The sequence below is a fragment of the Cryptomeria japonica genome, chromosome 10 (genome assembly GCF_030272615.1).
Source record: "Cryptomeria japonica chromosome 10, Sugi_1.0, whole genome shotgun sequence".
NCBI classification, from domain to species: domain Eukaryota; kingdom Viridiplantae; phylum Streptophyta; class Pinopsida; order Cupressales; family Cupressaceae; genus Cryptomeria; species Cryptomeria japonica.
In genome coordinates this window covers 809,277,186-809,295,568 of record NC_081414.1, presented here as the reverse complement: position 1 = coordinate 809,295,568, position 18,383 = coordinate 809,277,186, and the positions used below count along the sequence as shown (strand labels likewise).

Genomic DNA, 18,383 nt, shown 5'->3' with positions numbered 1-18,383 from the left:
GGCGTTTCTTGAGCCATTGCAATCCAAACCCACATACAATAAAATCATTCCAATTCAATCCAAACATGCAATAGAATTGCATACATCAAATCTGGGAATATGAAGATACAACATAATTGCAGATAGATAGATAAAAAGAAAGAAAGAATACCTTCGAAAGGAAATATATGGCTTTTTTGATCAGTATAGAAATAAGTACAAAGCCCAAGCACACAATAGCCATAGCCCAAGTGGGCGTTTGTTCTAAGGAATGAGAATCTGCATCACCCCCACCTACCATAACAAAATAATTATAACTGTAACATAATTTATTCTTCCCACAACTGATAAGCATTATTTATTCATGGCCTAATTAGAAGTCTTATGGAACAAGATTCTCACGTGAACACTAATTGTATTGGACCATAGCACACTAAAAATTAGTCTAAATAAAACTTCGAGAGTGCAAAAAGAAATTTTTGTCAAGATTATTTGTATTTTAATTTTTTAATGGATGTTTTTTTATCTGCCTCTTGTAGATTTCTTCTTTGCCTGCCTCTTGTTGATTTCTTCTTGAATGCCCTGTAGAGCCCTAGAGTTCTTCTTTGAAATCTCATTGTTTTGTACTATCATTTCATCCATTGTCCTATTTAGGAACACTTGGTTGTTTTGCAGAACCTCAATTGCCTTCATCTCTTCTTTATGTCCTCCTTCTGGTCCATCTTAACACATAGCCCATTCAATTTCTCTTCCATTCCTTCCCATTTTTCAAGATTCTCTACTAAATCATTTTCCACCACCCAAACCCTTTGATCCTTATCATTCCTTGTCCAGCTAGATGCTCTAGAATCCACTTCGGCAACGGCCTCAAGCTTGTTAATATTTTTTTGCCACGTTTTTGCCACAGAAGCCAATGGATTATAGCTTCCTGTTTGTTGTAGCCATCATAAAGCTTGTTAAACTTATCAACAAAGGCAAGGAAGTCCCATATCCTCAGAGAGTTTGTAGGTGAGGGGTGAGGGGAGCCAAATAAGGGGGTAGAAGGGGTGGCAACATTATTAATAAGGTTGTCTAGGGTTCACTCAAACCGAGTAGACCACAAGGAAGAAGAGTCCTAATAAACATTCTCCTTCTGTTCATGGTTATTCAACAATGCATTCAATAATGGGAGGGGTCGAGAGGTTCTTAGATTTAGCTGACCTACTAGGGTTAACTTGGGTGGGGGTTCCTTTGGGTTTATGAGTGGAGATGATATCTTTACTACCTGAGTTATCAGATGACTCAACACACAAAGTGGGACCAATAGGATTTCAAATTGGCTCACTAGTGGGGGTCAAATTTCGGTGGAAATTATATAGATATAGAATAAGCCCTTGATGCAGGGAAGGACATTTTTTAGATTTAGCAACAACTATAGATTGAGAGATAGACAAAAAAGCCTAATAAGGGAAATTCATCTTCACACGCTACCTCAAATGGTTGAGCATGGGGAAAAGCAACATGTGTTTAATGTTTATAAATAAATATGTAGGCATTTTTCTATAAAATGCATATTATAAATGTTTACAAAAAGTAGGAGCTTTAAGGTGTATTAGGGTTTAATTTATTATGTCTATGTTTTCATAAGTCTTGACTATTTGAAATTATTTAGCTTTTCCATTTTGGTTTAAAGTCTTATTATTAGTTCTATTTGTGTCAAAGGATGTTTATAATATGTATTTGATAGAAAAACTTAATTATTACTATATTAAATTTCATAATTTTTTATCAATAATTAAGTGTATTCCAAACATCGATAAAACTCCAATCAGTTAATTAGAAGTACTAATTGTAACTCTAAAGAAGTTAAATTAGTGGTTTTTCCTTTGCTTCCAGAAAAAGCTCCAGGTCTAGATGGTTATACTACACTATTTTCTTAGAAGTATTGGGATTTTTTAGGGGTGGACACATGGAGAGCCTTGGAGGAAGATAGGTGATGCGGGAGAATTTTTAAGAAATTTAATACTATCTCAATTTCACTCATTCCTAAATCAGAGAACCCAATTTGATTTAGAATAGGCCCATTTCTCTATGCAATACAATCTACAAAATCTTCATAAAGGAAATATCTTTGAGATTGGCTAAATTTATCCCCCATTTCATTTCAAAAGAACAAGGGGGGTTTTGTTCCAAGTAAAGAAAAAGGAAAGGGTGCTCTAATTGCCCAGGGAGTGTTACATTTCATTACTCAACATCAAATTGAGGCCATGATTATTAAACTTGACATGATGAAAGCATATGATAGGGTCAATTGGGCAGTTCTAAAGTAGATGGATAGGTTTGGTTTTACTAAAAAATGGTGCAAATAGATTATTTTTTGTATTTCAGGTGTCAAATTCTCAGTGCTAATAAATGGTAATGCTTGTGTTTTTGTTTTCTCTTCACAAGGAGTTCATCAAGGAGACCCTTTGTCTCTATATCTATTTATCACATTAGCTAAAGAATTCAACCAATTTATAGATTCAATAAATCATCTAAGATTGTGGATAGGAATTAAAATACCAGGGAATGTAGAATATTAGTATCATAACACCATTTGGTACTTGGAACTACCATCTGCTTTACCATTGGGAGGCAGGCCTTCTAAAAGGGGTTTTAACAATAAAATAAAAACTCATAGTTTATTTGTAGATGACATCATTCTTTTTAGGGAAGCTACCATAGTGGAGGCAAAACCATTAATTTGGTGCTTGATTCATATTGTAATGTAAATGGGCAAAAATTAAATGCATCCAAATCAAAGTTTTTCTTTCAGGACTGCCCTCATTAGATAGCTACTAGGTTGTCAAACTTCTTGGGTTTCAAATCAGATGTGCTCCTATATAAATATTTAGGCATTCCTTTGTTTGTAGGTAAGAATAAAGACTCTTTTTGGTTGGGTATCATCAAATCTATCAATAGTAGAATATCATCCTAGAGAAACACATGTCTATCAGTGGCAGACATAATCCTCATGATCAAATTTATGGTAGCTACAATCCCTAACTACATCATGTTTATGCTCCCAACCCCAAAAGGCATTCTATTGGACATATAATCAAACTTGAAAAGTTTCCTTTGGAAAGGTAATAAGGAAATGAAGAATAAAATTTAACTCCTGTCGTGGGAAAAAGTTTTTTAAGCCCAAAGGTATGGGTGGATCTAGAACACATAATATGGAAGCCAGGAACATAGAAGTTGGAGCCAAATTTGTGTGGAATATGTTTTTAAATAACAAATATAAATGGGCCTCCATTGTAATGGCTAAATACCTTGACTCTAAGGAACTAAAGATAATCTTTATAGTCCCAATCATCCTTCAGGTTCTTTAAAGTGGAACTTCATTATTAAATGTAGAAAGTCGTTCCTCCATTTTATGTCATGGGTTATCCATGATGGGAAAAAGACATTACTTTGGGAGGACTCCTAGAATACTTTCCCTCAAATTAAGCCTCCAAGATAGTCTATTGGAAACTAAAATAATTCTTAAATAGCTTATGGGTGATAAAGTATGTGACTATTTTTGCATCATAGTTCTAAATGGAATCAAATCAGTTTTGTGGAAAGACATTTCTTCCAATCTCGGCCCGAGGGATCAAAAAATCACTTTGCAAAATCTACTCAAATGGAGCTTCGTTCGTTAACAGGATTCTTAGGATTGCTTAATTTGGAATCCCTGCCCTTCAGGAAGATATATAGTGAAAGGCCTATAAGATTATCAAATATCTAGCTCCCAATGAGAATGAATCAGATGGAGAATGAGCCGGTGTCGTTTGAACCAAAAGAGTTGGCTATTGGGATTCACCACTGGAGCTCCTTGCACAACAGGATTTCTATCTTGGATATCCAACGCCATTTGCGTTGTTATAGCTTGCAACTTTATTCCCACTATTAGAAGAATCTGTCGAGCATAAATATTTTACGACATTCTAAATTACTCTTCAAATTAAAATTTGATGTTTAGTGTAAGAAATGGTGTGATAGTTTGATAGACATTTGCCAAATTAGAATGTTTAAGTTCTACATTGGTTTTTTTTAATTAAAAAAATTAAAATAATCATATTGCATTGCATATATTTACCAAGGAAATTGTTGTGTTTTAATTATAGAAAAATAATAATAGAAGTTGTGTTCAAACAATTCATATGTTTTAAATTATTTTTGATTAAGCTAAAATGGATTTTTGACAGGGCCCAAACCCTAATATAAAACAATGAAGTTACCAAAGAGGTAACTAACAACAAAAAGAGAAAAATAGAGACAATAGATCTACAAATAACATAACAAGAAATCGACAAAAGAGATACACACATAACAATTACAAATAGATAAAATAAAGGCAAATTTGGGGCCCAACTTCACCCCCAAAGGAGAAAATATTTTCATATGACAAATGATTGTCCAATAAGAAATATCATCTTTAGTAGAAATCTTAGGAGTAGGGGATGAGGCTTCATTAGAACGAACTTGAGAAGCACCACCAAACTAAAAACAAGAAAAGAAACTTCTCACAATGGAGATTGAGTGTATGGGACAAAGAAAGGAGGAAGAGAGTTTTGCAAGTCATAAGGAGCTACGGCAATAGAATAAGGGATAACATCCAAGGTATTTGGAATAGTCGAGATAGTAGAGAATAAAGATTGAGTATTTGGGTCAATCGAAGGTAGAGGGGATCAATTCAAAAGACCAACAGTTGGGCCTTAAAAAAAAAGACAACCTCCCAATTAGTTGGACCATCCAAACTAGCAAGGAAAGGTAGCTCCAATTTAAAATAATCATTTGATTCATCATCCAAATTACTAGGGAAGACCATGAGATGGGACAAATGAGCATTCTTCCAACAGGTAGAGGAGAGCCTTAAATGAGACCCACAAAGACAACAAAGGTTAAATTTCTTTTAGCAAAACAATGTTTATGACTAAAATGAATGCCCTCATTGTCAATCATCCGATTCCAAGGGTTCTCATTCACCTACAAAACAATCTCACTTGCTAACACCTTTGAAAGATAATATCCACAAGGATACAAGCAAATGAAGTATGGGATAAATTGCTTGTATTCAATTCTACCTTAAGGAAATGACCTAGCATATTACGAATACCATTGTAAGTAAGTTTACACCAAAATTGTAGCAAAATATAGGGAAGTACTACCCAAAAAGGTGAAACATTACAAGATTCATTTAATGAGTTAAAGGAGGGCATCTAGGGATGAAGAGATGGAGGGTGGGGACCCTATTTTCAATTACCCATGACCAATAAGATACTATAGGCTTCACAAGAAGTGAACAAACAACAAAAATCCATGAGAAAAAGGGTAGATATCAATCTTATCATCTACCACAAGAGTCCAACTCTCTAATTCCACTTCTGAAGGTTCATCAACAATGGCCACAAATTGTTGAATTTTCAAATTAGTCCTTTACTCTCATAAAAGGAGATATTATCAATGACCTTGTGACCAAGAACCACAACAAGAGTTGTGGAGGTGTAGGAGATGCATTTTTTTGCAGCACTTGGAACCAAAGGAGGAGCATTACTAGGGGCATTTTTAGCATATCTGCAAAGGAGGCTTTAATCATCAAGAGGGTATCTAACTTAGATATACCTGTAGTGTCATAAAATTGTGACCCTAGCAATTTTTTACTGCATTAGGGTCCTCACGCATTCGAGCTCGAATCCCCTAAACTAGTTGGAGACCGAAGACTGCTCAACCCTCAAAGTCTGCTTCTCCCTTGGCCTCCGCACCACCCTGTCTACACTTTGCCTTCGAGAATGGGGCAAGATAGGGGCGTGGTGCCCCTATCCCTACCCTATTTTGGGGTAGGACCTTTCCTAAGAATGCATTGTAGGTTGTGCAGTTAATGGGAAAACTTCCCCGATATTGGCTTGTGAGGAAAATCAGTTTTGTTAACCCTAATGACATGTATTTAAGTTGCATTTTCCCTCTCATTTGGATAAGTTTAAGAAGTTGGATAAGTAGGATGAGTGAGAAGTTTACATGAGATCAAGAATTCAAGAGCATTCAAGCATTCTTTTCTTGCATTGAGCATTCTCAAGTCTCCTTCCAAGGCTAGGTGTTGCATTCAAGTGAAGGATTCAATCATAGAAGAGGAGATTGATTCCAACATTCAATTCCAAACAAGTATTCCTAACAACATTTCTATCACAACCTCCATTGAGGTGATTTACATTACAGTCTTTCATTTACATTTACTTGCAAGTACTTTCTTTCATTACTTGATTAATTTTGAAACTAGGGTTTGACCTAAAGGAAAAGCCCCAATCCCAACCCCTTTTCCTCTCTTTTCTATGTGTAGGTTGCAGGTGCATAGCTGTACATTTAGATTAGGGCTCCATTTGTAGAGGTGGAAAAACCCTTTTCGTTTCGTCGATTTTTCAGAGGACTGTGTACATTCCTGCCACAGTTCATGCAACTTTTCCTCAAATTCACAGGGCAACTTCGTCTCGATATATTACTACCAGATCTTGGTGCACAACTTCATCCCATACTTCGATCTCAAGTTATAATCAGTTATTTGTCACTTTTGCACTACATAATTCAATCAATTCCTTTCCATTTCAAATAGGAAGAGGGGATCAACTTATCATTCCCATTTCATTCAAAATTATATCTTCTTCTTTAGAGGTTGAATGTAGTGAATTTTCCTCTCCTCTTCCAATGTAATTAGGTGAAAAGTGTTTGAATGGAAATTCGTAGTGAAACTCTCATCTCTCCTTGGAGGGAAAGGGTAGTTTTCCTCTTGATCTCTGATTCACAAATTTTTCACCCAACAATACATTTTGGTGACATTACAGTACCTTGGAGGGTTTGTTGAAAGAACAGGAGTACCAACCTTAGCTGAGTTAGGTGTTGTCACTGTTTAAGAAATGGGTTTTCTTTTCCCATGATTGGCTAAATTTTGAAATTTTGAGTCAGATATGCTATTAATTGCTTCAAATCTGTTTTAGGTCTTTAAGGGTTAAGGGTTTAATATTTAATCGCTCAAATGTCTGATAAAAAACCCTTTGGCTTCTATTCTTATGTTACTTTATTCACTTAAGTAATGGGTCTTGTGGTCGTGTGGAGTGTCCCCCTTGTTATTTACCTAGGCGGTCATTAAATAATTGTAAAAATCTATGCCTTATGCCTTTTCCTTCTAATGTTGTCAGGTCCAGTAAGTGTCACGCAACTTTTAGATGAATCTACGACTTTCGCTATTTTGTTAGGCGAAGTTGTTGGTGTGTTAAACTATGCGAAATAGCGAAAGGAACAAGCATGTTCGACTGTGTGTATTGGATCTAGTTTAACAAGACTCCATCTCACTTTGAATCCAACGGTTGGCATTGATTCGCAGCCCAAATAAACCAGCAAGTTACCTTTCGCAAAGTGGCAAAAAGGTTTGGCGGGACCCAGCGGTGAAGACTTTTCCATGGCTAAAAGGCGATCAAGTCTCATCTGATCGGATAGCTCTCATTGTTTCGTGGCTGAGAGATGCTCACATTTTATTCTCCACAAAATAGCGAAAGGTTTTTGGCCCGAGAAAAAGAGGTTCATAAAAGGCATAATAGGTGCGCAGGTCCTCAAGATCTAATGGCTAGCACAGTTTTGCAGGAGAAAGATGCTCGAAAGATAGCTTTCACGAAACAACAAAATGACATGGCATTCCAAGCAAGCAGTCCAGCTAGTTGAGTCAACAACTAAAACAATGACATGTGGTCGAAAATCAAAGTGGTCAGCAAAATGGATTTAAGGACTAATGGGTGGGTCCGAGAAGATGAGTCATACTATGGGATAAGAAGTGACCTAGCAGATACAGGTGGCAAGGATAAAGTGGATCCTGCTATTTTCTTTCAACGAATAAAAAGTTGACATGTCAGTTCAGGAATGACCAAACACTAGGTGGGCAAAGCTGAGTCAGAAGACCCACGTCTACCGGATTCAAGTAGCTTGTTAAGCATCAAGCAAGTTTGATATGATCTAACAGTTCGCGTGAATTCACAAAGGCAAGATGCTGCTACTTTAAGGCTTGCGAAATGGCGAAAGAGCTAGTGGGCCTGAAGAACAGATAAGGCATAAAAGTAAAAGAAGATCAACTCTGTTTTGATCCAAGGGTTCTCATTGCTTCGTGGTTGCAAATCAACTAAGGATTAAAGCCCGCAAAATGGCGAAAGAGAAAGAAAGGTTCTATCCAGCATGACATGGAATGATAGTTGCTACTTCTTGTAAAGCTCAATGGTGATGTGTCGATTGACACGTAGTTTCAAAAGGTGATTAAGGGCCCGCCAAGGTGTAACCAGCCATTATATAGGAAGTAAGACACGTGGTTGACTCTGAACTAAACCTGAATAGTTTTTGAGGGCTAATGGCCGAGTGCCACGTGGCATTTGTTAACCGGTGAACAAGTGGGGTAGGCAATATCTGAATAAAGGTCTCATTTAAAAGGTGCTCATCTCAAGATTGATCCAATGCCTCTGGCTGTTTCATGGCCCAAAGATGGAAGCGGATTAACCCCTGTGAAATAGCAAAAAGCCGTTAGCCATCAAGATGAGGCGCGGTTAGTGAAAAGTTGACGGTCCCGGTAGGAATTAAAGGCCAGGCGGTTAGAATTTCATCTAATGCTTGGCGTAGCTTCGTGAAAGGAAAGTGCCCGGGGGTTAAAGCTTGCGAAATGGCAAAAAGGAGGTAGGGCCCGATGCAAAGGCAAAGAGGTTAAGACAGTGTAAAGACCGATCAAGTCTCATCTGATCGGACGGTTGGCACGATCGTTAAGCGAAGTTGCAAGGATGTTATGCTCTGCGAAATGGCGAAAGTGCGAAAAGGAAAATAGACAGGTGTGCTGTGACCCGTTGGAACAAAATTTTTGAATCCTTTTATGAATTCAATTCTGAAGGGATGACTGAAGCATGCGGTATCAATGTCGCATTTAAGAGCCCGACTACCATATATGATCTCGCATAAATTGAATGAAGGCATCGTTTTGAAGAGTTGTTGCAGAGAAGTGATTGCAGAGAAAATTTCTTCAGGTGCAGAGAAAATTTCTTCAAGACAAGAACATAACTCTTCAAGCCAGGAACAGGTTCTCTTGTACTCTTGTTTAGCAGTCACTTGAGAGTTTGTTTTAATTGGGGTTTTGATTGGTTACAAAATGGTTGTGGCTAGTAATTAAGATTGCTTGCATAGTTTTTTAAGTTGGCACCTAAAAGGGAGTTCTCAGGAAAGGTTAATTACCAAGAGAGGGCTATCTATGATGATTTCCTAGAGCAGTTGACAATGTCAACTAATATGGCAGCAAAGGTCAAAGAGTTAGTGCCAAGAGCTCCTCACCTAAAAATAGGAGAAGGACTGTATGAAAAGGGCAATTGGCTAAGAGACCCTCAGGTTGGGTTGTCTAGGTTGGGCATATTCAACGTCAGATTTGGTATGAGACATTCCCTAGCCCCAATGAATAGTATTTGGGAGTTAGATGTAGGTAAATTGGTGGTCCTTGGAGTATTCATGGATGTGGATCTCCTAACTCAGATTGCACACAACTATGACCCAATCACAAGGAGTGTTAGGGATATAAATGGGAAAACCCTCATTGAAATCAATAATGAGGAGTTCAAAAATGCTTTTGGGTTTAGTGAATTTACCAGTTTTTTAGAACCTATGAACTTTAAATCACTAGCTCAGGTTTACAGTGTGGAGAGGAACCACCTTAGAAATGGGCCTCTTAAAGAATTCTTTGTGAAGATAGGTGGATTAACAGTTGTAGGACCCAATACTGAGGAGCCCTTCTCTTTAAATATGTTCATCCTTAGAGCCAAGGGATTATACTGGTCACTCTGTCAAATTTTAGGAGAAGATGCTGAAGCAAACATGCCAACTCATTACATGTTAATGATTGCTCAAATTTTGAATCCTTCTCTAGCAGTGACCTTTGATTATGCCTCCTATATCACGGATGCCATCCATGAAGGCTTGATAGGGATAAAGAATGGGAAAGTGGATAGGCCTTTTGGAAGGTACTCCCTCCTCATGCACTTATTTTTATTCAAGGGTGGTGACTATTTTCCAAGTGGAATGGATATTGTGAAAGAGAAAGATGGAGAAAAGATGCTAGTGTAGTTACGGAGTACAGTGCTGTCATGGGACAGAGAAGATGCTAGCTACTTGAGGTTTGATAAGTGCTTTGCATCCAAGCTTAGGATCCTTATTTATTTAGAGAATCCAAGAGTCCCTAAGGTTCTTTCGGAATTCATTAGGCCAAAAGAGTTTGCTGAGAATAATAAAATTATCCATAATTGGGGTGATATCTACTTATACCCTATCTCCACAGTTTTCAGAGTATATGGTTTTAAAGGCACTCCATTTTTGTTGCCCTATTAGGTCCCTCTTAAAGTGGGAATTACAGAAGTCCTCAGGCAAATTGGTAGTGTGCAAGAGGCAGAGCTAACAGGTAGAGATAAAAGGACCATTTCCCCTACGGTAACCATAGCTCATCAATTTGTAATAACTAAAGGAGGTTGGAAATGTTTTGAAGATTTTCTTCAACCTTACCATTTATCAACTGCAGTTTCCAGGTGTGCAGACCCTGAAGATTTATTCAATGACATGTTCAGAAAGAGGGCAATATGCAGAGGTAGACCCCACCAATTCTAGTTCCCAGAAGACCTCATTAGGAATGAGTTTGATTTAGATGAGCAAGAGCTGAGGAAAGAGAAGTGGGTGGCCTACAAGAAGGCCTTAGTCTTTGTGCACCAATTTGATACTAGCTATGACCCTTTCTCTAGCTTTCACCCCTTTGAAGAGAAGGTAAAATTCTTAATTCTTTGTTTTGAAGATGTGATGCAGACATTGAAAGAGATGAGGGAGGTTGTGATTAAGAACAACCCTGAGAAAGCAAGACTAGTTTTAACTAGGTCTACATCTACTGAAGCAATCCCTCTAGGTGAGTACATGTTACATAAGAAGTCCAAATATAGTGTGTTGATGCGAACAACAGGGGAGCCTTCTACCTCAAAAGGGAAGAGGAAGATATAGGATGCCATTGACATTTAGGACAGCCCAAAGAAACAAAGAATGGGAAAGGAAGTACAATTTGATGTACCCTTGTATTCCCCATCTCAATCCCCTATTCATATAGGGGATGAATAAGCAGCAGCTGAGCAATTGTTACAATTAGGCAGTCTTGGAGAGATAGCATACACTTATGATGAAGTGGAAGAGGGAATACCAGAAGAGCCCCTTATTGCTGAGATGAACATTATTGCTAATGAGTTCAAAGGCAAAGATTGGGATCCTAAAATCAAACAAGCTAGTGAGGATTTCTTGGCTGATAATAACTTTGTCACATCAGAAGCTTTCATGCAATTTGTGTGGAAGCAGAATATTGATAAATTTAATGCTAGGTGTGAAAAGAGGAAAGGTGAGCAGCCCCACAAGGACCCAGCTGTGGTGGCGGAAGAGATAAAGCAAGAAATGGCTGATGAGTTTAAAACTATCACTCCTGAGCAAGGAAGAGATATGGTAGCACAGGCTGGGGTACTCATTCTCCTTGAGTGGGACATAGCAGATGCCTTGGTTTTAGAGGCAGTAAGAAAGGAGACCAAACCTATGGAGGGAGTCACTTTTAGAAAGGATAATGCTGCATTGGTCATGTGGTCTCTAAAAAAAGATGAAAATAGAAGGAATAAGGCCACCCCAGAGTCAAGTTACCTTGGAGGAATTCTAGTGAAAAGAGTGCAGAACACTGGGATAGTGGAAGCTGCTAGCATTATGCTAGAGACTGCAAGGTTTAGTGTTGCAGTAGTAGAAAGAGAGGCAAAAGAAAAGGCAGATCTCCAAGCTAAGCTAGAGACAATTTTGAAAGCTTACAACAATGCCAAGGAAGAGGTAAGGGGTAAAGATAGCATCATTGCCAAGCTACAAAGCCAGTTGGCAGGACAATACCATCAAGGTGAGTCCTCAACATTGATGTTCTCCTCTTCTCCTGCAAAACCTCCACCTACCAGCCCTATTATTGAATTCCCACCATCTCCCACACCTTTTAGTTCTCAGTTGATTGAGATCACTCTCCATGAATTGGAGAATCTAAAATAGGCTCAGGCCCTGTATGCAAAGAAATATGAACAAAGGGTAAGGGCTGCAATTTTAAGTTTTGCTGACACTATAGGGTCCTCATTAATGTATAACAACATGAGCAAGATTCTAGATATGTGGAATGAGCTTAATGGAGATAAGGCTGTTTTAATGCCTATTTTTGACAAGTGGAAGCCCAGAGACCAAGATTTGGAGCTTATTTGTGTGTCCTATGATGAAGCAGGGGCTAATCCCATTATCAAATCCACTTGTGACACAACAAAGGACTTAGTAAAATTAGCAGAAGGAGTAGATAATGCAGATAGGAAGATCAATTTGTACAAGAAAGAGTACACTAATCAAGTATTTGAATTACTTCCAGGGGGTTTTGCTAGCCCAATTCAATTGAAGGACAAATAAGTGTGGCTTAAGGAATTAGAAGCCAAATTGTCATTAAGAATAAAAGGAATTATTAACTCAAAGGACGCTTCCTTATTTTTCAAAGCAATTGAGGACATAGAGAAAATCAAATCTCATTATGGTTTTCTAAATTCAGAGGTTAACAAAATGAGGAATTCTTGGAAAAGGTTAGCCAAGATAAAAGCAAAAGTGATTAACTTCGCGTGGCCAGCTGATGATGTATACAATGAGTGGACAAGAAAGTATGCAATACAAGATGTAGAGAAGTTAGAAGAGGTTGCAATAGGACAACAAGTAGAAGAAGCCGTGGATGATTGAAAAGGACTTGTAACCACATTTGGGAAAGGTTTTGTAACTACTTCTTAAGAGAAGTAATGATTGTAAAAAATTCTCCTAGGAAAGTCCAAAGCTATGTATGCATCCATGCTATTATAAATGGATACCAGGACTATGTAAAAAGGGGGATCGCAAAGAATTGTAAGAAAATGCTGTAGAAATTTATCTAAGCTTTTTTCAAGTCTTAATGGAGAATATTCAAATGTTTTTGTAATACTTTCAGAGCTAATATCAATAGATAGACCATTGGTTTTGAGTTTAAACTTTGTGTTGTCTTCAAGTATGTTTGCAAATGTTTACTATTTCATTTTGAGTAATATAGGGTTATTCCTTTTGAATATGGGTTGTAAGGAAATTTCAAGTAGATGTGCTTCTTAGCTTTTCTCTTCAAGAGGGGAATTAAATACGCATGAACCATTTCTACCAGTAGATTCTTTGTGGGATACTTCAAATTTTGATGAATACAGTTTAGTTTGGTATGAATAAATTATTATGTATGTCAGGCATGTATAGGGATCTACAGAAGCCAGACTGATAGGATGTGTGGAGGTATTTGATTGTGGAAGTATTGTTCAAACTTAGATGACTCTGTGGCCTTGGATTAGGCACTGGTATCTATTAAGGTTGTCTTCTTTACATATCTTGTAGGTGAATACTGAACATGAGTACAAGTTTTATTTCTTTGTTTCAGTTGGTTTTAAGGTGATTAAATCCACTAATTTTCGGACTGGTTTGTTGTGGATTTGTCTTTTAAAAGTGTGAATTCAGTTCATAAAGGTATACCCACCTGAACTTTGGACAAGTTCAAAGTGTAGAAGGTTAATCAAACCTTGTCATATGTTGTCTTGAAAGTCTCCTTCTCTTTGATCTCTCTTCTCCATACAAAGTTTATCATATCATCATAAGGATCTTGAAGGGAATCAGATTTTGAGAACAACATTAGGCAAACTAGATAATAATTTAACATTAATGATAATTTGAATATCAATAAGTTTCAAGCAGAGAAGTAGTTGCCACCAAGGGAGTTAATTAGGAAGACAATTTTTGAATTTATGAGAGAGTGGGAGGCCATTGGGAGATTCATTACAAAAATCCACATGTTGTTATTTTGTGTAATATTTATTCCACAACCTTTGGTCCTATCTAAATAGGAGCTTTTGTTACTCCTTATATATAGCTCTTGTATGATAGCTATTTTATGGGAACAAGTTAAAATAATTATTATTATTGGAACAATTCAAATGAGTCTATTATTTTATTGTAAAAATGTTAATGTGATTATGTAAAGTTAAAAATTATATCTCTCATATTTTATATTTTACATTTTATATTCATTCTCTTGTTTGTCTTCTCTCCATATGATTATGATTCATTTATCTATGTTTAGCCTAAAATCATGTTCATTAATGTAATTTCCCCTCTTCAGTGACAAGCTACAGGGAGTCAAATTCTAGCCTACAACATTTCTTGGACTACGATTAATGAATTAAATAAGGGATTGAATGATTAATTTAATTTGTAGCCCAAAAAATTAATGATTGGAGATAAAAATTATAACTCATCGATATAACTTAAGTTGGGGCCATTTCAAGTTATAAAGTTATTTCTTCTAGGCAACTAAATGTGGGGGTCATTGAATAATTAATAAACTTTGTACTAGTTGCCTAAGTCGGCCAAAGGAGGAATTTCTAGAAGCATCAATGGGTTCTAGAGGAGTTAGTAGCTGATTATAAATAGAGATTGAATCTCTTAGAAGGGGGTTAAGAATTATCATTTGTCTTTTTCATCATTTAAGAACTCTACAATCTAGCATATTCACATAATGAAACCTTATCTTCTGCAGCATGGCGCCCCTATCCCTGCCCTATTTTGGGGTCCCTTCTGTCCTATAGGCATTGGTCTTTTCACTTAAAGCGGGAAAACCTTCCCTATGTCGACCCATGACAAAAAATCAGTTCAATAACCCTAATTGATGAATATATAAGTCATGTTTGTCCTCTCATTTGCAGAAGTTCAATAAGTGAAGAGTGGGCATAAGTTCAAGTATTCAAGCATTCAAGCATTGAAGCATTCAAGAATTCAAACATCCCTTTCAAGCATTGAACATTCTCAAGTCTCCCTTCAAGGTTAGGTGTTGCATTCAAGTCAAGGATTCAACCATTGAAGATGAGTTCTCTTTCAACATTCAATTTCACACAAGAAGTTCTATCTACAACCTCCCTTGAGGTGAATTACATTTCACTCTTTCATTAACATTTACTTGCAAGTACTTTCTTTCATCATTTAGTTAATTCCAAAATTGGGGTTTGACCTGAAGGCAAACCCCCAATCCCAACCCCTTTTCCTATCTTTTCTATATGTAGGTTGCAGGTACACAAATTTATTTGTAGATTTGGACTCCATTCATAGAGATGGAAAAACCCTTTTCATTTCGCAGATTTTTCGGAGGACCGTGTACACTTTCAACACGATCTCGAGAACTTTTTCTCAAATTCACAAGGCAGCTTCCTCTTGACATATTATAGCTAGATCTAGGTGCACATCTTCATCCCACACTTGTATTTCAAGTTATAATTAGATCTTTGTTACTTTTACACTTCTCAAAACACATAATTCAACCATTGTTCATTCTAAAAGAGGGGTTAACTTGTCATTTTCACACCATTATCAATTCATTTAGTATTCAATCTGTTTCATAAGAGATTGGATCTAGTGAATTATCCCCCCTCTTTTAAATGTATCTCTCCATCATTCAATTTTCACCCCATTACATAGGGTTCATAAGTTTATGCATGCAAAAAGGAACTAAACATATTTCACAATGATTACATTAAAAAGATAATAAAATCAATAAATTCAACCTCAATTCTATTAGGAAGTGAGTTGAATGCAAATTGGATTTTACTCTCTTTGATTGAGTTGAAAATAAACAATTGAAAGGATGTGGATTTCATGTGAGGATTATGGCTAGAAGGTACAAACATAACAATAAATAACTTAAATAGGTTAATGCAAAACTAATAATCACATAACCAATCTAGATCTAAAAAGGAGATGCAAAGAGGAACTTGTTACAAAAATGTGGGTTGAGATACAATGGAGAATGGCACCTAGGTATTTCCTATCCAAATAGATAAAATTTTGAGCACCAATCCAAATCTAGATCTTTGAAATACTATACAATCTCCTAGTCAAATCTAAACCTAGTCTAGGAGGATAATTGCATCCTTGATGCCCTTTTCCAAGACAATGGTGCATAGAACACCATTGTCCAGGAGTTGTCTGATGAGCTCTGGAAGGGTTGTCTCTCTCTAGATCCTAACCTGTTTTCTTCCTTCTATCTCTATTGAAAACCTATAGCTAAACCTAAATTTGGACACAAGAGGAGATTTTTGGATCGATAGTAGTTTGCCTAGGTCAAATCACAAGTTTGGAATTAAACCTATAATTAAATTAAAATTGAAATGGAAAGGATGGATTTAGAGGGTAGAGGATAGACTTGTAATTAAATTTCTTGAATGGAAATTTTTAACTGAAATGATTATACCTTCGATTGGTCATGCAATGCTCTTATGATAAGTCCCTCATGTATTGATTCTAACATGATAAATCATCATAAAATCATAACTGAAATGTAATTAATAATGCCTTGGTGTAGCTTGATGCTCTTTACACTTAGATCTTCTCTTTAAGTTTTACTCTTAATGTCGTAAGAATGAGATTAGAGAAGATGATGACAATATTTAGGAGGGATGTCTTACATACGATCTCAAAGTAAAATTGCTTTTTTGTCCAACTTAGAATCATCATTTTTTCTCATTAGGGATTGTTCTAGAAATGGCAAGGCTGACATATTATCCTCACAAAATTATAGCCAATAAGTGTTAGACAATGTTGCCTCGAGCACCTATGCCATGAAAGAATTGGCCTGAATTTTTAGGGATGGGGGATAATAGGGCCCTGATACTAAAAATGTAGTTTATATGAAAAATGTAATAACTAGATATGCAAAAAAGCGCATTAAACTATAAAATTATGTAGGACCCATATACGAATGAAGTGGAATAAGATAAAGGGCACACTTAAATAAAGGCCTAAATAATAAAGTGTTGATGTATTAAAGAGAAATAGGTTGAATTAAAGATTAATTTAAATCAATAAAGATCATATAATGCATAGAGGAATAGGAAATACTAAAATGAGTTCAAGGAGAGTACAAAATTGGACACCCTAATTAAAGGTGTACAGTTTACAATGCTTCATTTAGCCCCCACTTTAGCATAGTATGTTTTAATGGTCATACTCAAAGTATAGTAGAAATGAAGGGATAGAGCATTTGAGATCAAGAAAAGTTATGAATAGGACAACATTGAGGGATGATAAAGTCCCCAAACATAGAATCATGTCAATCCATGAAATTAACCTTTAAATATACACAAAGAAAATAATGTTAGTACCAAAATAAAAGTTTCCAAGTCAACTAGTTGAAGATCTACCTTGATGTCAAAATGTCTCAATCACTAATCTCATTCTTGGTATATTATTGCAAGAGCACAAGTTGACACATGGAAAGAGAAAGAGAATACATAAAATTATGATCCATGATCTGATCACTAGAAAAGTGTATTATGCTATATTTTCATAGGGAAGGGAGAAATGAAACATGTATTCCACTAGCTAGAAAGTTGTGTTATGCTAGGTGATTCATGGGAGGGAGAGAAAATATGAATTCCATTGACTAGCAAGATGTGTTATTCTAGGTGATCCATGGAAACAAATGTTCTCATGGGAAAATAATTTTTGTTATTTTGTATGATCCATCTAGAAAAGAAGATTCAAAATATTCTAGCAAGTTGTGATATGCTAGTTCCACTCATCCTACAAAAGGGGTGATAAGAAAATTTTAATTATTTCAAGGCCATTGATCAATACAAATTGAATAAGGATAAAAAAATAATGCATTGTATATAAGAAAAACCACAAAAAATGAACAAGAATATACTAATTAAAAAATGACAATCCAAACAAATCACTCTATTCATGATGAAATCCTACAACAAGGATGACCAAACAAAGAATGACATTTGTTAGGAAATATTACAATATTGAATTGTAAATAAGTAACAAGGAAGCCACATTAATGTCCCCCATTAAGATGTCAATATATCCCTATGTTGATGCCTTAAGGTAGAAATAATAGACAAGGATAATCACCTTCTACACCAAGGAGATATGCTTCAAGAAACAATGTGCATCACTTTGAGCTAAAGTGGAGACAACTCTTTTAAGCAAGGAAGATATAGTTGTAAAAGAGATATCTTGGTGTAAAGGGACCGTCTTAAGAGATGCATACTAAAGGAGGAAGAGATATTTTCCTAAATATTTCTACCTCAAAAATAGAAATCTTAAATAAAGATGACATCTTTGAGAAGGAGAAAAAGAATACACACCTTCCCTATTGCTAGGAAAAAGTAGATTGTTAGTTAAGGATGAAACAATTTCTATCACTTAACAAATATTATTTATAAAAGACGTATCATTTCCAGCAAGGAATAGGTCCTAACCAA

At 36.2% G+C, this 18,383-nt stretch overlaps 1 pseudogene; it reads right to left on the bottom strand.

Moving 5' to 3' along the window:
• The window catches only part of LOC131859299 (MLO-like protein 6), a 28,897-nt pseudogene extending 28,276 nt beyond the window's left edge, over window positions 1-621 (bottom strand).
• Window positions 622-18,383: the final 17,762 nt, after the last annotated feature.